This window comes from Rhopalosiphum padi, chromosome 1 (genome assembly GCF_020882245.1).
Source record: "Rhopalosiphum padi isolate XX-2018 chromosome 1, ASM2088224v1, whole genome shotgun sequence".
NCBI classification, from domain to species: Eukaryota; Metazoa; Arthropoda; class Insecta; order Hemiptera; family Aphididae; genus Rhopalosiphum; species Rhopalosiphum padi.
In genome coordinates this window covers 45,438,242-45,465,842 of record NC_083597.1, presented here as the reverse complement: position 1 = coordinate 45,465,842, position 27,601 = coordinate 45,438,242, and the positions used below count along the sequence as shown (strand labels likewise).

Sequence of the window (27,601 nt, the reverse complement as noted above, 5' to 3'; positions counted from 1 at the left end):
GCACTCAGTAAACGTACCATGGTATACGTACATACGTAGGTATATAGTCACTGTCCGTCGAGACGGTTTTCAATGTTTTGTGATTACTGTAACGAGTTAGGCGGGTGGAGGTGCGTGCAGATGTATAGTGGACGAAAAAAGAAATAATAATAATGACAAATAAACGACGAATCCATCATGTCGTACCGGTTTTGTTATTAATCGTCGTCTGTAAATCGAGATCAAATAATAGTTTTAAAAAAAAATAATAACATTAATGATATAATGGTTTCAACCGTATACCTTTGCATGTCTTCGTATATGAATTAAAATGAGTATGTTGTGCGAATGAGTATTTTATAATTATAAACAGGTGAATCTTTAATCGAACGATACTTTTTATTTCAAAATTTATTAATGTTTTTGAAAATATTCTTTTATATGATTTCTAATTGAAATAAAATAACATTTTGTTTTAAATAAATTAAATTTTTTATTGTTATAATTTTTAAAGTTTTTTTACTTTTTAATGAATGATAATATACATTTTTAATTTCATATTCTTAAGTAGAATATCTTTTGGAGTATTTTAATATATAAAAATCAAAGTTCATACAAGCAATTTTTGAGTTAGTATTTAAATTTTAGATAAGCAAAAGAGGAGTAGTAGACCAATATTTTGAGGGGTATCTCCGTATTTCACCACTTTGCTCACCTATACTTTAAATTCTTACCTCATAAACTATACTCGTCCAAATTTATATTTTTATATATCGAAATATTCCGAAAAATATTATTTTTCAAAATCTGAAATTAAAAATGTATGTCATTCAAAAAAGTAAAAACTTAAAAAAAATTTTCTACTACGAATAAAGTAAAAAAAAATAAATGTATTTTTTCAAAAACAATAGATTTTGAAATAATGAGTGTTGTTTGATAAATGAATCACCCAGTATACAATATATAAAGGTATATTATAAGTGTTAGTCTTTCACTATCCATTTATGTCTCTTTCTCTTTTTCGCTCAGCTACTCCTACTTGGTTTCTTTAATAAACGTTCTCGTATTGCACCGAGATCATAATTCTAGTTGTCGTGTGGTGGACAAAGGTTGACTGGTCACGGTCGTATAGCCGTTGGTTATACGAAAGATTATTAGAAGATCGATCTATCTGATGTACGAAATTGTTGTTTATAATTTATAACTTATAGTATCTAGATAATACCATACATTGTGATTAAAATACTACTTATTATATAAAAGGTATGTACTTACTTTTTTTGTTATATAGCGTTTAACTTTAAAATATTGGCAAATCGGGTTCTCGATCTTCCTTTTTTTGCTTGTTATTTCTATTGATTACATTTTAATAAGATTTTTTTGTACATTTAGTACAATAGTATATATTATATTAATTATTAAATTTATAAATAATTAGAAAGACACTATATTAAACATCATGAAAATACGTAAAAAAATCGACATTTAATAATAATTTTAAATGAAAAAGTTAGAAGTCATCGATATACAATATCCATTGTTTTGTGACGAATTATTTAATGCATTATCATAAATACCGTATGGGTATAATGTATTTTAGATATTATGTTTATGCAATATGGTTAACCACACACTGTTCTAAAAAACCTCGTGTATGTGTAATATTATAATTTATAATCGGCTTGATGAGTAATATATATTAAAACATAACCACGAAAATAAAAGATGTCTAATGTCTCAGATAATATTAATATCTGTATGCGTATTTTATAATAATTATAGTAATTACTCTGACCTTTGGTGTGTCATTAACAGTTATTTGTCTCCCGGTGGGTAACGATGTATTAACTTTATTTACTATTATAGAATTGTAATTTAATTGCATATTGTACAATAATGTTTATTATAATAAAATAGCTGTATATATGCATGTATATGGTATGTCAATTAGACTTTAGACGTCACATGGTATTGAATACTTGTCGTGAACTACAGTAAATTATTTTTTTACTACCGTGCATATAGCTATTTCAAGTAACATTTCAATCATAATTAATATATTAATGATGTATATATGACATAACTAAGCAATTTTATTTAGTATTATTTAATTCTTTATAATTTAAAAATAAACCATGAATAATATGCTGATCGCGGATATAGTTTTGTATTTTCACTAATAAAATTGATATTAAAGTTTAATTTTTTATTCTTAACTCAATAATACTGTATTATTTATATCATACTTTATTCAATACCATTTTTTTTCATTACCTATAATCTTCTTCAAATTATTTGTTACATTTTGTAAACCATGAGGTACATATGAATTACAAATATCTTTTACACAATAAAATAAGCTAACTCTCACTAATGCGGATTACCTACAATAGATAGGTATATTTTTTTTCTTTTCCCATTAGTATATCACTTGTTTATAATATATAGTTACATATTAGAGATGAGTTTTAATTTATATGTAAACATAATTTGTTTAACATGACATTACATAGCAAATGACCTAATGTAACCTTGCTCCCATATTTCATTGAAATTGCATAATTTTTTTCTCCCACGAACATCAATCTGATGTTTTTTTCCCACGTAATTCGTCATCATCGTCGTTTTCGTTGTTGTTCGGATCTAATCGAGCATCGTTGTATCTTATATATTATCTGAAATTGGGGTCATACATATACACACACCATCACGTAAACATACGTACATATAAACAGAGTAACTCCTTATTAAATTGTGTATGTGTAAAACATTGCGAAGAAAATATAAATGAAGAAAAACGACCAACCGTGTCTTCTGCGAGGTTCCTAATTTTTTTTAGGTATTTATTATACTTTATAAATATATACCTATAATATATGCTTAAAATAAATTACAACATCCAGTTTGTTAGTTTCTAATAGAACGATGTGTATGTCCGTGCTCCAATTTACATTTAAAATACAAGTTTAGTAGTTCATAGGATCACCAGTTCTATAATTGACAAACAACTTTTTTAATTATTGTTTTTTTTTCAAAGATAAATAATATAATCTTACATGTTTAAAACAGAAATTAAATCTTTTTAATACAGTTTTTGAACTATAAATCATATAAATGATTTTGAAGTTTTTTTATATTTATAGTAAGAGAAATATTATTATATCAACTTTCAAATATTTAATTATACTTTTATACTAAATCTTAGCGCGCAGTTAATTCATTAGTTTTAAAAACGTAATATTATACGCGAATATTATGTATACTGGGTGTTCAATTTAACGCAAGACACTTGTTATTTCAAAAAGAATTTGTTTAAAATTTGATTTTTATATATATAATATATATAATATTTTTCCTGGAATATGGAATTAAAAATGTATATTTTCATTCAAAAGAATGAAAACCTTAAATAACTTATTTTTCTATGTAAAAACAATATTTTCAAAAACGTTTTTTTCTTGTGAAATAATGAGTATCATACATTATGGATATCCCTCTTTATATTTAACAAGTTTATGATGCTATACTTGCATTCATGAGTGTTTACTTGTGGGTGTACCTAAACTTAAACTTTATAGAATCTGTTATCTTTATGAAGGTTTAATATTGATAATAGTAAATTAAATAGAACAATTTGATAAAATTAAATATAATGTTAATTTAATTATTAAATACTATAATTATTTTTAGTTAAAAATTATTTATTATTTATTTTATAATAATATAAAATTAATTAAATTTAACTTGAGTTATATTAATTATATTCTCGAATGTTTAAACAATTATACATGGTGGAACCGATTGTGCCATTATTTAACTTTCAAAGGTCTGTTTCCCTAAAATACGATTTAGGTCCATTAATACTGATTTATTTGGAATTTTATTTGAATATAGTATCACTATATAAACAAAGAAACTATATTTTCTATAATAATACTCTTTATACACTTTGAAACAATTTTAATATACGTTTAAAGTTTAAATAATATTAAGTGCATTTAACACATATTTGATTGAATTACGGTTGTCTTATATTGCTAAACAACACTATTGAGAGTATTTTGTATTTTTATCTTCTTAATGTATACTTTTCATCGAGCAAATGTTAAACACAAACAAGTTTATATAATAAATAGTATATATATATTAGTATTGTATAATTATCAATGGGTATCTAGTATCTACTTACACCACGTAGATAACTAAACATTTAGTATAGCTAGTACAGGACTTAATTACTATTCAAAGCCATCATGCTCTTTCACTAATAAACTGTGTTTTACACGATAGCGTCTGTTTTTATTTACAACTTGCTATAATTGAGTTTAAACTCATCCAAAATAATTCGAATTCTTATAGAATATTTATTGTATAATGTTAAAAAAAATTATGGTATTATCGAGGGTGATATGATTTTGTTTTTTGAATAGATGATTTTTAGGCGTCGAGTTTCCCTTGTGCTGTAAAACCAAGTATCTGCAAGTACGAATATTTTGTCTGCTGTTATATTTTATTATTATGACCTTGAGCGTGAGTACGTCTACATGCAGTAATATGATGACAATGTCGACCGGTGGTTTTGTGGTCCCCTCCCGCAGTAGGTACTTCCTTCTCCGGACCGCACAATCATTTCGGAATAGTATATTAAGTTATAGTATATTGTAATTATTACTATTATTATTATTATTGTTATTATTATCATTATCGTGTAATCATAATCTTCATTATTGCCATTATTGACCGTTGTGGTAATTGTTATCACCGCTTCTGTTTAGTACGCGATTAATATTGCAGCGGTCATCAATCTCTTCCTTGTCGATTATTGTATACTATCATGTCAACGTGTGCACGTCCGTTTAATAACACTATATTATACGACTAGCTGGACACGGTTGGTAAGATATATAGATGTAATGATCGCTTCAAGGTCGTGACCGGATACGACGACAGTGACCATCGGGAGAAAGACCCTCATCTACATACATATATATGACTCGAGTTTCTACGCGTGTAATGGATACAACTCGCTTTATACAAGCGAGGTTACTCCCCCCCCTAAACCCCCTCTGAAAAACGCCGTAGTCCATTTATAGGTACTTTATATTATACCTGTATAAGTAGGTATTGCGTTTGTGGCGTGCAAAGGGTTTTTTTCGTATTTCAACTCGATAATGGAATAAACAATTCGTCACGTCTGACCATTCGCGGCCTAGGTCCACGCGCGCACTATTGACTTTCGATTTCTTATATATAGTATAAGCGGGTGGCTGGTTCTCATCTAACCGTCACGATAGTCACTGTGCATCCTTGGGTTGAAAAAAAAAAATAGTGATGAAAAAATCTCACTCAATAATATTTTAAATTATGTATAATTTAATTTATTAAATAACATAATATTCATATTATTATATGTTTTTTTTTTAATCTGTTGATTAATATATACTCGGGTAGACGTTATAGTATCTATTGGCTATTGGCTACTGTCAAGCTTTTTTTGATCTATATGTTTGATGTCAAAGGAATACCAAATCTCCTTAATGACTGTGTTTTGGATAATTTCAACAAATTTAATTATTTATATTTTTGTCTGTTTCTAAAAAAAGAAAATAAACTACGCGTATTTATTTTGATTTGATTATTTTATTTTAACTTTAGATATTTAATTTAATTAAAAAAATTGTACTATAATATATTAGTATGTCACTAAAATATAAATCTATTTTTATGATTATTATATCAATAATTGTCAATAATATAATATTTATTGTCTAGCATCTTGTCGATTACATAATACACATTATTATATTATATTACATTTATTTGTATTTTAATGTTAACCAATAATTTTGTTTTATGCAATGAATTTGTTTACAATAAAGTTTAATCGGTTCTTAGTTTTTAAAAGATCATAGATACTAATATCTTTGTATTAAAATTTGATAAATTATTAATATTTGATTTTATTTATAATATACTTAACATAATAATACATAATATGTCATCGTATCCAACTTGACTATACACTGTTAAACTATTGGTAATTTTAACCAATTCGATGGGGTCAGTGATTAGTGCGAGTAGTGTGACTGATTTTGGTATGCGAATGAAATAAAAATCAGATAATACAAATAGTTAGAATTATTTTATCACTTAACGTTTTGTTACATTATTTACTTCCATTTAGGGAGACGAGTTTTAAGTTGTTTTGTTAAGTATAAAAATCAAAAAAATAATATGCGGAACTAACTATTATCAGACAACCTAATGTTTAGTAACAAAAATTTTCGCGTAAATTCAATCAAAGATATAACATGTGAGATTAATAATAGATTTCAGAAAAATAGATATTATAACGGCAAAGAAAGAAAATAAAAATGAATTACGAGATGTGATATAGTGAAACAGTTCAGTTATGTAGGTACTCTTTAATAATGGTTGGATACCGCTGAGTAAGATGCGATTTTGTTATATCTAGAGTTATATCTGTTATTGTATCCATTATTATATTACATTAGTTTGTTCTAATTATATTTTTCAACATTTTTTATAGTTCTTTAGTTATAAAAATATAAATAATTTATTACCATTAATACACTGTACGAAAAAAACAAATTTATAATATTACCAAGAGTTATTTAATTTATATAATATGTATAGTTAGTTAAAACTATTGTTTAAACATACCTCGTAAACATTTTAACTTAAAGTTTAATAATAATTGTTAAGAATATTATTTCTATTATATTTATTTAAGTTTTTATAAGCCTTAGGTCTTCAAGTCACGAACCAAAATTTAAATTTATTCTACAATCCGTTTACTTTAATATTGTTCAATCTGTTAAAAAAAAATAATAAACAACCATATACTAATTATACAGTGTACATTAATAAAATATCTAATAAGTAAGTCAATGTGCAATAAAATATATACTTATATTTTATAGAATAAACGTGGTCTTGAAATAAGAATAACTACTAATATTATTTATGCTATGACATTATAAAATAATTGTTTTTTTAAAATTTTTTTTCAGAATTACATTTTGTTTGAAACAAGAAAATACAATTTTAATTATCATAGAACTTAGGTAAGTCGACATGTATTTTTATGTTGTTATAAATATCTATTTACTTTTTGATTTTTAATGATAGTGTCATAGTGAAGTAGGTATTATTAAAATAATTTACCTTCTTTAAGTAATATGATTACGATTTATATTTTATTATATATTTATTTGTAATTTTTATCCGGTCAATGTATTATTTATTTTATTTATTTTTTATTTTTATTCATTTAATTTTAAAATATTTTTTTTTTATTTACTAGGGAATTACCCAGAAACGTATAATGTGACTACGGTTTTCTAGTAAAATGATATTTATTTGAAAATATTTGCCTCTGCATGTCAAATATTATTTATATTTTTTAATAGGGTTTAATACCTATAATACGTGCTATTTCTGTAATTCCGTTACAAACGCACAGTTAAACAAATTTAAGTTTAGAATAATCCATTTTATTCTGTGATTCTTAATATTACAGTACACTGATTTATTATAAAACTTAAATCTTAACGGCAATGGTAGTGGTATCGATATATTTTTTTGATACTTTAGTTTTTAAGTAAGTTATGAGGTTTTTTAAATTTCATAAAAATGTATAGTTATGAAATGCTCATAATTTGCTTCAAAATTAAAATGTATGAGAAAACCTAAATATTGACCTAGATAGTCTTACCTTAGATTTTCTAATAGATCAATTTACTTCAAGATTAAAAATAACATAATGGAATGGATTATTCTAAGCGTAATGTATTTGTTATAAAATGAGTTATAGTTAGACGAAATTAATACTATTGGGTATAACGTAGTCTTCTTAAATTAGTTCTTGGTTGAATATATAAGTTATTTAAGAATAGTAAACATATAATAACTAGTGTTGTATTCAAATTAAGGGTTTCATATATTCGAAAATAGGTACATATCTCACCTGTTACATTTTGCAGACCATAGTTTTTGAAACAAACATGTACTCAATCTTTGAATAACTCAGCAGGTCATCCAAATATAATATTATCACTATACAAAAAAAAAAAAAAAAATAAGAAAAAAAAAATTAGAATCTTTATGCATTGTTTTAGTCCTAGCTCCTCCTAGACTCTATACATAAACATTCTATAATGTATGTAAACTGCAATCTCGCAAGATCGTAATAATAATATACTGATTTACTATTGTTTGAAGCTGTTTTACATATCATACCGGAAATAGGGAAATGAATAAATAGTAGAGCATATATAATCATATAAAGTTGTTGGTGATTTGTTTTTATATACGCATATAACCACCCGTGTATCGATGTGATTTTTTTACATTATGCAAATTAAAAAAAAGACCAAGTTTTACTACGTTTATATCACTACTGTATCTCTCTATATGAAAAAACATATAATATATTTGTAACGTACACGTGTTAACCTATCAGTTGGCATAATAGTTTTAGGGTTTTGGAATAAAACCGTTTTGCTTTAGACTAGATTTTCAAAAAATGACATTAGGTAATATTGTGATAAGGAATTTTATGTTTTTACTGTATTATTAAATCCTTGGAAAAATGGAAACGATTCTGTGCAATATTACATTTAACGAATATCTCCCGATTATTTTGTTTAGAAGTATTTTATAGCTCAGATTTCAAAGCATTACAGAGGTTGGTTTTATTTTTTTTTTATATTAAACCATTTTCTAGCGTGGGCACTTACTGCTCCCGGGAGACTATTGATAAAAAAAAAGCGTTTATGACCCGTTCGTCGTTCACAAGCACACGATTGTCAACGCGGTGTGTCATTGCAGTTAAAAAATACGGTACCGGACGCGATTAAACATGACTACAACTGCACGAGTGGAGGTATTTAGTTGAAATCACAACGATATTATGTTGAATGAACCGTAGCAGTTTGATTTCCTTGTTTTTTTTTTTATTATTATTATTTCGTTTACCAAAAATGACTAGTACCTAAATCAATAATGACACAAAATGTCCTTTACACAGAACTCAAATGAATACTATTGAAATTTAACGAATTCACTGTTACTTTAAACACTTCCAATAATATTGTGTTAACTATAAATGGCAATATTTTGCACTGGACATTTTAATTTTCGATCAGACGCTGTGCGCCATTCCACGAAATTATTTTCAAACGCGATGATCTCTATTGTTATATATATAATCACGAAGATTTAAATATTTATTAATTTTAATTAGACTGAATCCTAAAACATACATATGATTGTAGAATGTTAATTAAAATTGATCAAATTTCCCTCAAGAATTATTCTTGTTTTAGTTAACTTAAAAGTCCCATATGACTATCCTAGTCGAAACTTGTATGAATCATAGAGTTAATATATATTAATTTAATAATGAATACAGAATACCCACTTATAATATTATTTTTATTATTATATTTTAAATGCAATATATATTTTTCCATATAAATATTTATTAAGCAATCTGGTGTAAAGCTCAACAATAAGCTTAATTGATAAAATAAATAAGCAATAAATAATAACATGAAATTATTGAACGAAGGAGGTACATACCCTAAATATTACTAAATATTTAACTAATAATACAATTGGAAATTCTATTGTTTTGGTTATAATATATTATTATGAATAATGAATGCTTATATATGTTGTAAATTAAAACTGTTTTTATTCCTAATTTACATATTATAATTCATTTTATCTACTTATCTAAATAATTTCATAGAACTGTAAACACTTCACTTATGGCTCATTTATGTTACAAGTAAAATCAAATTAAACCTTTAATTATAGAATCAACAATAAATTATATATTACTGTTCTACGAGGCGAGTTTTTTTATTGTTTGGTGAGAATAATTGTGCTAATTACAATCAAAATTATCGAATATTTATACAAAATTATTTTGTCTCAATATTAGAAACTTATTAATAATAATTAAAACAATGTATGTTATATTATTTTTAAATTATGTAATATTTATATCCAATGAAGGAAAATAATTATTAATTAATTTATATTTTAGATTCTGAATAGAGCTAAGTATGTATTGGTTTCATAATGATTATGTTTTTTTATACATTTTTATTTATTTTTAGTTAATTTTTCTCAAACCCTTTGTATAACACGATGAATTATGATGAAAGTTACACACTGTCTATCTATTATCTATATTTTATTTGTTTACACTAAAAGATACTATTATTATAGTAGTGTTATAAGTACTTAAAACTATGGTTTTATTATTATAGATAACTGTGATCTTAACGTACAATGATCACATAAGTAGCTTAATTTAAATATTGCCACAATATAAGTGGCACAATACTTTTTTTGTTTTTCTAATGATGTATAAATAGTATTTTTATGAGAATTATCTAAAAGAAAGACTATATAAAATGTAAATTTAAAATTTATGTGCGCAAAATTGCAAGTTGCAACCGTGGATTGGTAGATAGACTTGTAGTGTTTTTTCCGCACTGTAACAATAAGATTTTAAAAATAAATATGCTAGTCGACGGCTTAAACTCGACAGCCAGGTGCCCAATAAATCTCTATATTATATTATTGCTCGAAATTTTTCATGTACACTATGAAAAACGTTTTGTAAATTACTTTAACGGGACACCGTATTGTACCATAGCTTTAATATGAACAGGTGATCGATATTATTCGCGTTCAAATACTTGTAAATAATGATTAGTTGGCGAGAGTTTGGAGGTCAAGCGTTCCTACGGGTCGATCTTTGCTAGAGAATAGTGAGTTGAAGGAATTGTTTGGATACGTCGGTGAAAGCAGGCAAACTGCTGTTGTCCAGGTTTTATATTCGTCGTCGTATAGGGGCCACGCATGCTGAAGTTCTCCAGTTCTATCTGTAAACTCCACTGTCATATATTTGATGTCGTCCGTGAGATTTTAAATTTTTCAAAAACAGCATCCCGTAGTCCACACTCACTCTTTACGGCGCAAGTGAATAACGGCGTACGTTTGTTATGCGGAGAGAAAAATATATCACACGCATAACATATTATAATATCATCGCATATAACGACGCATTCTACGCAAAGACCCGGCAATTGTCTAAGCCATTACGATACAAATATAGATCGACGATATACTTTTCTGCCCCGACAACCATTTATCAAGCACCAGAGCAGGGTTTGAGATGGTCTTGGTGACTACTTACTATTTATAACTACTACCTGTACGATATATAATATATATATATATATATATATAATATATGTATGCATGTATGTAATATCGGTACCTTCTATATTATTCTTTGATGGCAATCAATGATCGTGACTTATCTACCACCCGTGTATAATCACGGTCCGTCGTGTTGTTCCCACGGTTCTCCGCAATACGCGCGTGCTATAAGAGCACCCAAAACGATGCGTTGTGGTCGTCCGATTATATATTATACCACCACAACTTGTTTGTTAGTCGTGTATCCCGTCAGTGTCGTGTTATTTCTGCTGATGACAACGACGGCGACGACGTCGAATTATCTTCCCTTTAATGTGATTATTTTTCGTTAATTCATGCTTTGACATCGACTTTCTAACTGCCGTAGTTTGAGTCTTATTTTCGTGTTTGCACATTTACGATTTCACTACTTAACCCTTTAAATCAAAGGATTTGGTTGGGTGCATCCTTCGTTCAAGTAAATTTTTTAACGTTCATTCTAGTAATTTTTAAACTTTTTATTTTACCTATTACAAATCTTTTTATTATACTTTTATGAATTCGATTTTATTAATTTTATTGCATTATTTTGTATCATATTATCCAAGCTCTGAGTGGTTTGTGTATGCGACAATTATTATATACCCCAAGTGACTATAATATTAGTCATCAATTTTTTATTAAGATGACGTAGAACCCGTATGTGTTGTCTCCGTCTTACACACGTGAGACATAGCAAATTTTTGTTCACCACTTTCAATATTGTGTTGTTAGTTTTGATATTAGAGTGAACTGACCTATTATAAAATTCAAATGTAAGATTATTATCCAGGGCCCTACGTAGCTTTTTATTGATATTATTATTTTTAAGTAAGGTATGATCATTTTGAAACTGTATATTTTAAAATGATCATAATTTACTATTAAAAATAACAATACCAACAAAAGGCTACGTGGGAGTCTGGATAATAATGTTACCTTTGAATTTTATAATAGGTTAGTTAGTTCACTCTAATATCAAAACTAACAGCACAATATTGAAAGTGGGGAACAAAAATTTGCTATGTCACTCGTGTGTAAGACGGAGACAACACATGCGGGTTTTACGTCCTCTTAAGGCTTTGTCACTTAGTCACTAAATTTGCTTATGCCCGTTTTGAAAGTTTCGTTCAAAATCAACAATAATACTATTATAAAGCCGCCATGGTGTGGCCCGACGGAAATTCAAACAACGCACGTGGTAAACCGGTTCGGAGGCAGACTGGTTTTTTTTTTCGGGGAGTATTTAAAAACAAGTAAGATACTTGGTACGCCAGTAGAGGATTGAGAGAGTCTGGTTTTTAATGTATACACATTATATTTTATCGGTTCCAAGTGGAACATTCTTGAAGACTTTCCCCACCCTGCAAGACTACGTCCACATTGAAAATAAAATGTTGTTTTATTTTTTTTTTTATCGAAGACGATCACAACTGCGACGTGTGACCATGTGGCTCAAGGTTGTTGCATTGTCTATAGTCTGGGACATCTGATTCATTTTTGCATGTGTAACTTTCATTTTCCTTCTTTGACAGTGAAATAAAGAGATCATCTGTTTATAGAAACGTATATGAGAAAGATGGTCAAAATAAAAATTATTAGGTAAATACTCAATGCTATTACTTATTATCGTGTATAATATGCGTTTTAAAAGTTATTGTACAAATTAAATAATTATTTTTAAGATTTATTCCAAGAAGTTAGAATGATGATTAAATGTAAACAATAAATATATACCTGGATCATAATCTACATTTTAATTCTGAATTATTATATTATTTATCAGTAATATGAATATTAAAATATAGTTTAGAAAATTAAAAATGAGACATTCAGTTTTAAAATAATATGTGTCTTATAAAATTTATAATGATGGATATATTAATTTTAATATTTAGTCTAATTTGTTGTATGTTTTTATTGAAGCAATGATTTAAAATTTAGTTCATAATATGTTTACTAGTGCAATTATAATTATAATAAGTATACTCATTATTTATACTTCAACGATTACTTAACAATGAAAAGATTTTAAAATATTTATTAAATTATAATATCTGTAATTATTATTTTAATTAATACATTATTTTATAATATTACATCCGTTATTATTCGAAGTCGTTCATACATATTTGAAAATATAAGTATATGAAATACTTATGATTCTGTAGTCATATTATTTACTGTGAATTGTTATATTAATATATTACTATAATACAGTATATACATTATTATGATAAACATTAGGTACCTATTTCACAAAAGGGTAATACCAATTATGATAAAATATTTGTATAGTTATTTTATTTAAAAAAATATATGTACTATATATTATATTATTATATAGATAATAATTGTTCTTAGTGACAATTTAAAATAAATCAATTTCAGCCCCTTACCCTCCTTTCCTAATTAAAGTTGATTACCATAACTGTAACTGGGCGTTTAGTCACCATTAAATTATCAAATAAATAATAATACTTCAATGGAATTGGTGGCTTTATATTCACACACATTTTAAATTAAGCCACTTGTCCAAAATCAAAATAGGATATATCCCATTTATAATCCAAATAGAAAGTACTTCCTATCTTTCTATACTATCATCCCGTGTATCATCTTAACTCTGATTGTAGTTATTAAACTATTGTTACAATACCATGAATAGATTAAGCTAAATTAGAAAATAATAATATATTTATACCAATTATTAAGTGTTTACTTTTACTTTGTATATGTATATTATTAAGATTTTTTAATTTTTATTAAAAAATATATTTTTAATGTTTCTATTGATTTGGATGAGAAAACATATAATTAATAATTGATTATCTCTTATTTTGAACTTTTAATGAATTATAATATAATGTATTTTACATACATTTGTATATAGGCATATATAATATTGTATGGTTAGAAATGGACAACACAAATGTATATAAAGCATACGGCATAACTATAAAGTTTACACCTCCTATATATGATTCCTCCGGTATTTACTTGTTATAATAATCAGTCACGTAAAGCTTGAGGGGTTTGGGGGTTCAACTCTCCTTCTGAAAATTGTTTCAAAGTCAGAAATTTTATTTAACTTTTATTTATGATGTGTTATAAAATACAATTTTTTTATCAATCATCGATAACAACATTTTAACGCATGAATGACAAGTTATCAGCCGTCGATAAGATTTCGCTTTTCTTTAATCATTATTAAAGCATATTTTCTTTTTATATATATATATATATATATATTTTTATTTTGGTAAACGTCATTCTCAATATCTTCTACCTAATAATTATCCTATTTTCTAAGACAATTTCTTTTCAGATTGTTGTAGTAAATAATATGCCCCTCAATGATAGGTATAATTGTTATAATTTATTATATTGTCATATTTAAGCAGTTCAATTATTATTATGAATAGCAATGTTATAATATTGACAAAAGTATTATATGTAAAATATTATTAAAATATTAATCTAATTTAATTTTTAGTTGTCTATAATATCTGCAATTTTAGATTATTAAAAACGTGAATTTATTAAAGTCTATGCTTTACGTTTTTAAGTGAAATATTATTCTCAAACTTTTTATTGAACATTGTTATTAGTTAACACTTAATATTAAGTTCTATTCTAGATTCTAAATTGAATGACAATTTTTATTGATTTCATAATATTGTGTGGGTTTTTGTGTACATAAATATATAATGTATTGTAGAAAAAAAAGTTTCAATCTTAAATGTTGTGGATAATAACTGATAGAAAATTAGTTCTAGCTTTAATTAAACTATAAACTGGTTCCTTTTAAAAAGCAACATTGAAAATTCCCAATATTTTTCAAAATAAATGTATGCCAAAATCTTAAAAATTCAAAAACTAATTTTTTTAAACTTTTAACCAATTTTGGTTATTTTTTTGTAATTACTTCAGCATTTTTTATCTTTAGGGATTTGAAAGTTTTACTATGTACCTACTCGTATCATTATATTATTTAATGTATACAATACAATTTTCAAAACGTGTAGAATCTAGGTAGAAGTTTCCAAACTTTTTATTGTACAACCCATTTTGGGAATTTTGTAAAATTTGGTGACCCATAAAATCAATAAATGACCTTTTTTTTCCTCATAGACAACAATTGACGATAAAACCGAACTTTAAATTCAACGAAAAAGTAATAGATAATTAAAAAATGCATTATTTAAAAATATATCTAACGTGACCCACCAAAAATATTATCGTAACCCCACGGTTTGGGAACCTCTGATGTAGATTGATTTTATATTATTATCTATTTATAGTTTATATATATATATATATATATCGTATCATTAATAGTACTTCTCCTCTTTTTTTATAATTAAATTACGTACATTTTAGTTTTATAAACATATTTTATAAGTATCTGATTAAGTCTAATAATGATTAGAAAACAAAACTACACTAATATAATAATTGTTTAGTTATAAGGCAGAACAATTAAAATATATTCGTATTCTGTCTACTTAAAGTATATCATTGAACTGTATACTGTATACAGTTCAGTGAAGTATATAAGTATAACAATCAAGTCAGATATTGTAAGAAGTTCATGGTATGGTTAAATGGAAACAATGTAATTTATTATTGGATCATATATGTATACATTTTTAAAGTTATTCATTTCTTGGTTTATTCCATATATATTTCACTTTTCGTATCTGCTGTTGTGGTATTGCGTATTGTTATTTATAGTACTAATAATTTTTTACAACAATTTAACAATAATCATATTATACAAAGTTCTATGGTAAGTATTTGGCTATTGTTATATAATATATAAGTTTAAATGTAATGGACAAAAAGATATTTTGGCCACTTAAAATCTTCAAACAGAAAAAATATAAATATTGGTAGTGACTGGTAGTTGGGCACGCGACTAGATTTGTTCACTTGGGAAAAAAACAGCATTGTGTATTAATTCATTATTATTGAATGTAAAACGTACTCAATTTATACTTGACGTATGTAATTAAAATTAATTACGAATGAGAAATGCATTAAAAATAAATGCTTACAAATTTTCAAAATGTTTGTATTTAACCTAAAAAATATAAAATTGAGTAAGTAAAGTATAATAAAGTATAATATTCACTACAGTCCTAAAAATCTTATTTGATTATTAAAATAAAAATATTTTAGTTTTTTTTTTAATTGTTTGCTTTTATATATTGCACAATTATATACTCAATTATTTTCTGAAAATTTTAAAGTTAAATACGATTAAAATGTAATATTATATACATAAATTATGTTGCTTTTGTAAAAGTCTACCTATTATATTTCTATATTTCAATTCAAAAAATTAGCTTAGACTGTTTTACTAAGCTACGTACATGCAAGTGATCCAAAATATTTTATAAATGGATGGTATTGTTGGGGTATCTTTTTGTTGTTCAGTTGAAATTATATTATCTGTTTTAGTAATTTGTTGTTTTTCGTTTGTCGTTCTCAGAACTTGTATATAAAGTTATTCAGCTCGTAAACCTTTGGGAATTTTATCAATAGTAGGACACCCGCACCATCAATTTCACGGTTTAGAGACAACTATACTGTGAAACGTGAATAAAAAGAAATGTACAGTAGTGTTTGAGTGAGAGAGAGAGAGACCCAAAAAATGAGAGTGCGAAAGACTCGTAAATGGGACTACGAGATGGAGAGACTATAGTGCATTAATAATTTTCTAAGTTTAAAAAGCTCCAGAGAAAAGTTATATAACAAAAAATATTAGGTAAAATAAATATTTGACGTTTGTGACTGCGATGCGACAATATCCAGCAGATACCTACGTGTCAGTTATGTCCACAAGGGTTTTATTTTCAGAAAGAATGACGAAGCAATATAAATATTTTTCTTCTCGGAACTATTTCAATGTACTAGACAATATATTGTGAAATCGTAACTTTTATGATACCTTCTCTACTCATACTTGTCTAGAACACCTGTTGGATGATTTACCATAACGCATTTTACATTAAATCGCACAGAACCATTAAGTGTTTTGTTTTATATGGTCAAACTTTTATTGCTTAACCTATTGATTTGTCAAAATTGTATTGAAAATGCACATTCGTTTGCTGAAAGTACATTGTTTATTTATTTATATACTTAAAAATATCCATTACATTTGCTTATGGTCAATGATGGGTAAAATTAATTACCGTGTCCACGCCATGTGTTTTGAATCATTTGTTCTTGTTTATTTTCTACATGGTATAATAGGCGTTCCAAACCATACTTAGACATCATAAAATCATTCATATAACTCATTATTTTTTACCACGAGTAAAATAACAATACTGCCATAGTGTAATTCATTATATGATCATATATAGGTACAATATTATGCTAATATAATTATTAGCCATTTAACCAAATTAAAATATAATAGAGATTTTTATATAATATGTTATTTTCTTATTTGATATAAGGTGCTCTGCAGTATTTGTTTACATTTTGTTTTTATGGAATAATACAATTGATAGCTATTTATTTCAAATTCTATACAAATGTCTCATATGCTTACTTTAAATTTAATTGATAAAATGCGTGTACAAAGTTTCATTTTGATTATTTTTTAATTATCATCGTTTGACTTGCAATTTTAGTCAACAAATTGTTTGTACCTGCAGCTAAACTATAAGAAAATTGTATTTTACTTTATATAAGATGACATGCAGTAGTGGCGGATCTAGGTCTTCAATTTAAGTCTATTTTCATTTTTCTTAGATCGGTTTTTGTTCTATAACATTGTAACTGATAAATAAGTTGAAGAATATAATAAACTGGGCGATACTTATATCAAACAACATTCATTATTTTAAAATCTATTAATATTTTTTAATATATTTTTTTTACATAATTTCCAGTCAAAATAAAACAAACAATTTTAAATATTATTTATTCTTTTTATTTTTATTTTTTAGTTTTTACATTTTTGAATGACAAAATACATTTTTAATTTCATATCTGTAGCAGAATATTTTTCAGAGTACCTACATACAAATCGAAATTTGGACTAGTAGTTTATGAGTTATAAGTTTGGTTATATGTTTAATACCAACATTTTTCGGGGTATTCCCGTACCTCTCCACTTCTTTCACAGAAACTTTATATACTTAAGTTATAATTCATAAATTGCTCGTCTAAATTTTGATTTTTATGCATCAAAATTCTCCGAAAAAATATTCTAATTTAGAATGTGATATTCAAAATATATGTTATCATTCAAAAAAGTAAAAACTTAAAAAACAATACATTTTTAAAAACATTTTCTGATTTTGTAATGATAATATTGTTGTTCGATAAAATAATCGTCCTGTATATAATATTATAAGTTGCATTATACACTATATTACCTCTATAGGTATACTATAAGGTATACTATAGTACCCAAAATACATGGCTAACATAAATTTCACCGATTTCGTGACTTGTACTACATCTATATTCGTATACACGGTACAGGAGTTGCGTATCTTCTTAACTATTACCATGCGGTGGTTAAGCCAAAAATTAACCTCGGTGTAACTTTTCACAAAAGACTAACGGGATTAAAACTTTCGGGAAGGGAGCCCCGGCCGCGCGCGTCGTGTGTACATAACTGTATACACTTTTGTTGTTACGTATCTTATGATCTGCAGACTAATACGTAGGTATACTACACGGGACCACCACCACGCTACAGTGTATATGTAATCAAACTTCCCGATTCCAATTGTGTAATGGGCATTATACGTATACGCATACACACTGCATTTACACTTACATCTACAGTAATATAGTAGGTCCAATCAAAAGTTGATTTTGTGCCGGTATAGAGATGGATATGGTGAAACGAAAATTTGAGGTGAGCGAAAGCGGTGGCTTAGAGAATTAATCAACATTGACCGGAGTTCTGTAGAATAAATGTATGTTTATGTGCCTATACCAGACGTCATAATCACTGTATAACAATAATATGACATGACTTCAAGATGCATTTAGGCATACACCGCATTGCGGGTATAAAAATGCCCAGACGAATCGAGTTTAAGAACTTTTGACCCGCAAAAGCGTAGTAATAATAATAATAATGATTGAAGCAACGTAAGTTCTATTAATTACTCCGTGTGAGCATGTTGAAGCTTGTTTAATGCGGTAAAAAATAAAGTGACTTATCTAAAGATTTGTGTTATATATGCGACACCTATACGAGTATATTATTATTCATCAATACATTTACGGTTACAAAATCACTCGTGTCGATCATATTATTATACAATCGACCCACATCCGCTGAAGTATACTTGCTTGCCGTCATTTAGCTCAGCCGTGACATCTACACCACTTCGTTCGACCACTTTGGTCAGCATCATCGCTATTCGTAAGTGTATAGAAATATGTTATGATATACATATTATATAAATTATACGAGTATACAGGTAACTAGAATATTAACACTTCATTATTTAATGCATTTTATATTATTTCTGTATTAGCGCAATCTGATATCGACAATTTTTTGCGTGAAATAACTGGATATGTATAACAGGAGTTTCACAATTTTCAGTATCTCTTCTCGTATGGCGTATCAATTACACTTTTATTTGCAAAATCAGAAATTATTTAATCAGTAATCACTATACTACTGTCTACTGAGGAGTAAATATAAATTAGAAAATATTCAAAAGAAACTAAAATATGTGCCATCGATTTGTCTATTAACATATATATTGCACATTATGTATGAGCATTATATGTTCCAAATAATGGCAAATAAAAAAAATAATAAATATTTGTTTGTCTTGTAAAGAGTCAAAAGACAAGTGCCCGTCTTGTTAGGTTAGGTTTAATCACATTTTTGTAATTTATATTGGTATACAATTATTATATTTTATATTTTCATGTTCTTATGTTTGTTTGTTTAATATATTTTCTTCGTCGCCCTCGCGTTATCACTTCAGTTCAATAAACTGGTCTCGGGTGTTATTTAATTTATTTGGAAGCATTATTATATTATATACACCATACAGACGCTATTGTTGTCGAGACTTGAACCAAGGCCAATTGTGTCGTAGCACGAGTGTGTGTACACACGTACATCGTGTAGAAGGAACCATGCTATTATGATTGTTATTACAACCAGAAAGGGATATATATTATATAAGGGTCGATATACTGGCGCAAGTAATAACTAACAATAATAATAATAATAATAATAATGATCCAAAGTACTATTGTCCATAGTGTTGAGAGAACCTAATATTAACCGTTCATTCAAATTTCACGGTGACGGGGATGTTAGGAGAATGATCACGGACCTCCCACGTGCCGGGTAGATTTTTATATTATTGGACCACACATCCGGTTGCTGTGAGAATATTTTTTTACATATTCTTTGACAGTATGACTTATACACCTTAATTTTCAGATGAATTTATAAATGTCAGTGTGGTTTATTACTGCAGTATGGTTGAGTTACTGGACGGTGATTGATTTATACTTCGAAAATATAGGAAAATTGCTTTCATCCTTATACCTGACACAAGAACACATTTTTTTTACTTGTATTTAAGTAGGCACTAATGATTTTTTTTATTTATATTTTTATTTTATGGATATTAAACAGTAAATTATTTAAATAAATATAAATAAATAGATAGATGCTTACATAATAAAGTATACCGAATTTAATTTCAATATCATAAATTTCCTTAAATGTTTTCCATATTATATGAAGTGCGTCTTATGATATGTTGTTTTATAGTCCTGCAGCTGATTGTTCAAAATAAATAAGTCATTAGTTGTACTTCAAATACTATAGACACAGTGGGGAACGTTAATCTTGTATCTACTCCTGATATGATAGAATTGATTACTGCAGTATTAAAATTTAAAACTAATATTCTTAAAATATGAATGATATTTTTTCAGGTAATAAGATGCTTAGCAAAACATATGTTAAAATTATTGTATTTTTATTATTTTTTTAAAATCAAAATTTTTATTATAGGTATTTTTGAAATATTTTTTCACTTTTTTATTGTGATAAATATAACTGAATGTATTATTTATCAATTTTATTAACATTATAAATTATTTACCTAATAGTTGTACATTAAAATCAGCTATAACCTACAAACCTATGTTTTTTTAGATTGACTAAACTATACATTTTATTATATTATTGTATATAATAGAGTTATGAAATATTGATTTTATATGACGTGAAACTATGCACTGTACGATATGATCCAAATGTTTTAAAGTCTGTGTGATTATAATGTACTCTGTATCTAATGTAATCTAGGTAAAGAAAATTAAATTTAACCGTCATGGCATTTATTGAGTATGACCGCTTGTATACAAACGATAGTTTAACGAAAAACTTAAACGAGGCATTTTTTTACCTCTGTTTATTATAATGATGTCTTTTTAATATTTTAGATAGCTGAAAATGCATACATTAAATTACATTAAAATTATATTTGATTTATATCAATAAATATTATGAAAATGTGATTTCACTATTGTGGTGTATGGTACTTTTTATAAGTTGTTAGATTCGTTACATTATCTACCAAAAAATCAATATAATAAATAATTAACACATTAATATTATGCTGTCATTTGCATATGTGAATATTAATTATTAAGTCGATGGCACTTTATTATTTGGGTTTAAATATACTATACACAATAAAAACCTATAAAGCTTTATTTTCCAAATATTTTTAATAATTTTTAATAACATTTATTCTGTAGGTATATTTTATATGTTGATCAATTTCATACTTATACTATATTTTCTTATCGTTTCACGAATAGCGTGCACTGCCAGCTTTGTTTTAGGCTTTAAAAACTAATATACCTACAATTAACATAAATAAATTAACACACTTTTGTTATTAAAAATAAAGTTATTTATTCCAGAAGCCTACGTTATGAGTTATGACTATTATCACTTCAACTGTTTTCAAAAAAATAATATCCACCTTATTTTGTTTTGATTTACTTTAACTTTTAGCATATATTCTCTAAACATTTATATTATTTCTTTGCTATTATGCACACACAATGGGTAATTGTAAATGTCTGTACAAGTATAATATTATCGTAACCTGATTTAAATTAAATACGAATGTCTGACATTTGTCATAAAATTATGATTAACAATTTTTCCAATATTTTATTTGCCTGACCTCTCTGAAATTATTGTTGTATATTTTTTTATTGTAATATGAATATGACATACATATTTAAGCATTCTACGTACCACGTAATAGTTGTAAGTTTACGTTATACAGACAAAGTTATACACAAAGTTTATACTGCCACAAAAAGTTTTGACAGCTTACTTTAGCATGGTAGTTTTTTTATTCATTGATACCCTTTTTTACGTGTTTCTGTTTTTTCTATCGCTAGTGCATAAACATTTCATAAATAATTCTTATGCATAATTTTTTAGCATATTTTATTATTATGGTTTGATAATTGTGTTTGATTTTTCAGTTAAGGTGCTTGTATCTTTGTATTTCAATTATTTTTCATTTTCAATTATTCAGAATTTTCGAATCATATAAACTTATAAATATTACAAAATTAACAATAATATATGACTTGAAAATCATATTATACATTAAAAATAAATTTGTAAAACTCAAAGAGTTTGTTCGTTGCAAATTCACTTGCATGTTTGTACAGAGATTATTATTATTATTTTTTTTTTAAATATTTTAATGATAATGTTAAATATCTAGGTGTGCAGCGATGTTAAATTATAGATTGTAGGCATTAATAAATTATTGGTTTTACAAAGGATAATATTTTGAAAAGTTAAATTTTTTGGTATTACCCAAGAGGTTAAAGCATAATAAAAATTATTGAATTATTTTCGTTACTGTCAATCAAAATTACCCGGGAAAATTCAAGAGAGTCGATAAATATTTATTAATTATGCGGTGTAGAAATATTACTGAAAAAGCCCGGTTCATTTACTGAATAGTCCAGGGGAAAATATTCTTTCAGTGCGTGTATAAAAATTTAAAACGGTTTACCTCTACAATTTTGTATGTTTGTTAAATTTTGTCTACGTACATAATATAATGAATAACTATTAATTTAGCCCAGTGGTTAAATTATGTCCGTATGTGACGAATGGAATAATTGGAAACTATATAAAGACACGTAGTTGGAATATTGAAAAATTATAATATATTATATATATACCTATAAATATTTTTTTTAAATGAGTTTCAAAAACATTAAGAAAAATGACTTAAATTTATAAGTAAACACTTATCCTAGATGTAAAAGCAAACTTGAATACTGTTATAGGTTTCCTCGAGTTTCCTTTTTGAAAAAATATAGGTAACTGATTAATTTTTCCGAGTATCTCGGGCAATTAATTAGTTGTACGTTTATTGTTACAATTTTTAATACATACTACCGTAATAAATAATGTTATGATATAAAATAATTTGTCCGGTATAAATATAAAATACATAGATAAAATCATCATTAATTATGCTATTAAATGAAAAAAAAACTATTAAAATTTTTATTATGCATACAAAAAGTTATAAGACTACGGTTTGATGTATTATATTCAGCTATTACAAATTCTTATTGTTTTTAAATTAAAAATGTTGTAAGTAGGTTCCTAATACCTACCTACTTAGGTACTTCTAACAAAGATATTTTTTTTATGTAAAAGCAAACATTAATGATATTAAGTGTATTATACCTGTGTTGTAGAAATATTTGTAAGTAATACTACTAATACTTAGGTTGTGAAGTTATTTTAATTTATAAATTTAGTTAAAAAAAAAAAACTGAAACTAAACTATTACATTCCAAAACGTATAATATTGTAATTGTTTTGAAGATTACCCAGCTAGATATTGTTCTGTTATTTTATACAGTCCTCTCGTATATCTATATATCTCTTATATTCCCAGTAAATATCAACAAATTTCCCAGTTTAATTACACATTATTTGAACAGAAACGTATTAAGTAAACGTGTTCCCTATACAATGCATATTATATAGTTTCTACGCAATTTAAAATGTAATGAAGAAGATTAGGTAATTGGTTCCGATCAAATTGTATTTTTAATCGAAAAAGGGAGGCTATTAAGACAGTATTTGAGGTCCGAGTAGAGCAACAAATAAGAAAGAGAGAAAAAAACCAGATGCGATTGAACCAAAAAGGCCGTATAGTGACTGTTGAGTTGAAATTGTTATTTTCCTAAAGAAAAACCTTGAAAAAAAATACATCAGGTGGCATTTTGCGATGACCGGCCACGCGTTGTCAAGTGGACACAAAGAGCACACGTGTTAAGAAAATGTCCTTTATTTTATGAGCTGTAGGACAATCGTAGCATATACTATACATAACATATTGTTACTACTTAGCCACAGATTTTAGCATAAATACCTAACGAAATCGTATCTTTCATTGTTCATTAGTTTTGGTTATACTGGAAATTTGTTTTTGTAAGTTAATCATTTTCAGTTCTCGTATTTACATATATCATCAAACTAAGTCAACTTTAATTGTCACATGTATATTACTTTAAAAAAACTAGAACTAAATATTATTGTATTAACATAGGTTTCGTTCTATTTAAATTAAATATTTGAAAAAATTATTCCATACAATACCGATTATAATATATTGACAAACGATAGTAAATAGTAGGTACAGAAATGCGTTTAAATTAAGTAAATATAAACAATATCGTATCGAAATATGAACATAAAAAGACTCTTCTCTTAAAATGGCTACTCAATAGATTCTAAAAAAAAATAAAAATAAACGATTCATAATATTATAATACTCGTACAATTTACAATTTCAATATGTTCAATAACATATTTATTATTTTTTTTGTATGTATATTTTTTTATTTATGAATTTAGTGATTTAAAAATAAATGTAAAATTTAATATAATATAATATTTAGGTTTATAGTTTTAGGTAAAGTATAGTAATATACATATATTCACAATACATAAATACAATATAAAAGGTATATTTCTATGTATAGATTATCGTTGAGTGTTACGTGATAATACTTAATATACAATGATTTTTAATCAATAGTTAGTGCTATAGCATATTGTAAACAAGTTTTTATTTTTTTTTAATACAACACGTAGGTATCACTACAATACTGATATTATACGCAATTTAACAAAGTAAACTCACATATTTAATTATATTCGATATATATTATATATAATATATGTGTCATATACTCATATCCTAAATAATTGTACCTACTCGTGTCTACACGTGTTCATACGAGATTTATGATAAACATTATTTGCGGTGTTCAAATTATGGTGATAATTATTTTGATTGTCTCCTTGGGGTCTTAATACAATACATGTAAATATAAATAGTAATGTCGGTAACGGGCTTAAGCTAAACAAATGGATTGAAGCAACCGTATAGTGGCGCACTGTAGTAAATAGTAATTTAATTTGTAACCGATTGGCGTCTACTTCGTCCTACAAATTAAATTCGTAATTTTGTCTCTCATCGGGTTTTTCTATTTTTCTTGTTCTGCAGGCCACACTTCAAACACCTTAAGCGTTTACTAAAACTGTTATTTTTCTTTCAGTATTTTTTTAATAATGTTTATTCGTTTAAGTTTATATTTTACATATTGCGTTTAAACAGGATAAAGTATATTCATGAAATGTAACCAGCCATAATAATTATTTAACCATTTTACTATAATATTAATTAGTTATATAAACGCCGTATTCAATATGATAGTAGAATTTTATTACAACGACAGCTAATAAAAACTGAATTGTCTTCATAATAATAATGATTAATAAATGGATACATTTAGTATTATAGTTGTCTACTTACTTAAGTTAAAAACAAATATGATTTTTCCTACATGATATGTATTTATGCGTTTAGTAGTATCTCCACAATATATCATAAATTAATAAAAATTTATTCACGTGTTTGTGAATGATATATTAGTAAGGCCGATGAATAACATAATATTGAATTACGTTTACTAATAGGTTATTATTATTTTTTACATAGTCAAAATAAGCTGATGAGTTACAAATTTGTAATAAATTGCTACTAAATCATAATTTACTATACTGTATAGCTATTAGCTACCATGTATTATGCACACTATAACATACACGTATATGATAGTGTATAGTGTAGGTTCTTTTATAACTATCCGATACGAGTGAGTATTACTATATTATATACATTCAAGGACAAATCGCACGTGACTGATCGATCGGCACGTAATTTTAAAATCTATAACCCAATCAATACAGATACTCATTTCAATGCAGAAACGCGAATGCTTGTTTTCGTTTCCGTTAAGAGATCGATCATTTCATATTTTATTGTTGTGAACATGAATATTATAAAATCTAGTAGGTAGGTAAGGTGGTATAGACAATATTTAATCGAGGTCATAGAACTTACACCAAATGTAACAAACCTATAAGGAAATTGAAAATCCACCTAATACATACAACGAAAAGGCGATGCCGCACGTGAAAAGTGAGGATTTTTCGCGTATATGTCTTCAAGGCTATGTGGTAAGACAAAAGCGTTGATGGTGTTGGTGGTGGTGGCGGCGGTGGTGGTTGGTATTATCGACAACCGTAAAACCGCGTGTGGAAAAATGTTCGCGATACGTCAGCTTATTCTCTCCCGAGACTTTTGTAGAACGTTTTTGAATTTTAGACATTCCAATATCTATGTTACTGCGTGTTTACAAATAACACCTACATACACGAGCCGTGTATCACCGGAAGTGCGATTAAAGGTTGTCACATACTTTTTGTCCGGAACAGAATCGAACTGATCAAACGACATAAAATGTTCAACTTTATACTTAATACTCGTAAACTACTTTAAAGGAGTTTATGCGTATACTTAAAAAAGAAACGGACTTGAATCGATTATAATTAATGCCGAAAAATATGTTTATTGATTCCAAAACGTTATACGTACATTTTCAAACCATCTGGTATTAAACTTTATGTTGATTACTGTGTATAATACTGTATATCACTCATTATGAGAAAATCGTTTTTAATGTATTAAATTATTATGAAATTATTAATTATTTGTATTTTATTTTAAAGTTAATAATGTTAAGCATTAAAACACAAACTGTTATACTACTTTGAAGTACATTTCGTAAAATATAACCAACTGATAATTAATACGTGTCTCAGTAAATATACTGTACCAAAATTCGGATTTTGGTTATGTCGTTTTAAATTAATCCAATTCAAATTATTCCGCTAATG

The 27,601-nt window shown here is 26.4% G+C and overlaps 1 protein-coding gene across 3 annotated transcripts in view; it reads left to right on the top strand.

Annotated features, from left to right (window-relative positions):
• The window catches only part of LOC132919436 (putative polypeptide N-acetylgalactosaminyltransferase 9), a 120,481-nt gene that overhangs the window by 10,859 nt on the left and 82,021 nt on the right, over positions 1-27,601 (top strand). For all 3 annotated transcript variants that reach the window (XM_060981061.1, XM_060981071.1, XM_060981042.1), the window contains exon 2: positions 7,014-7,067. The gene's annotated coding sequence lies outside the window, so the exon portion shown is untranslated. The remainder of the gene's footprint in view (positions 1-7,013; positions 7,068-27,601) is intronic.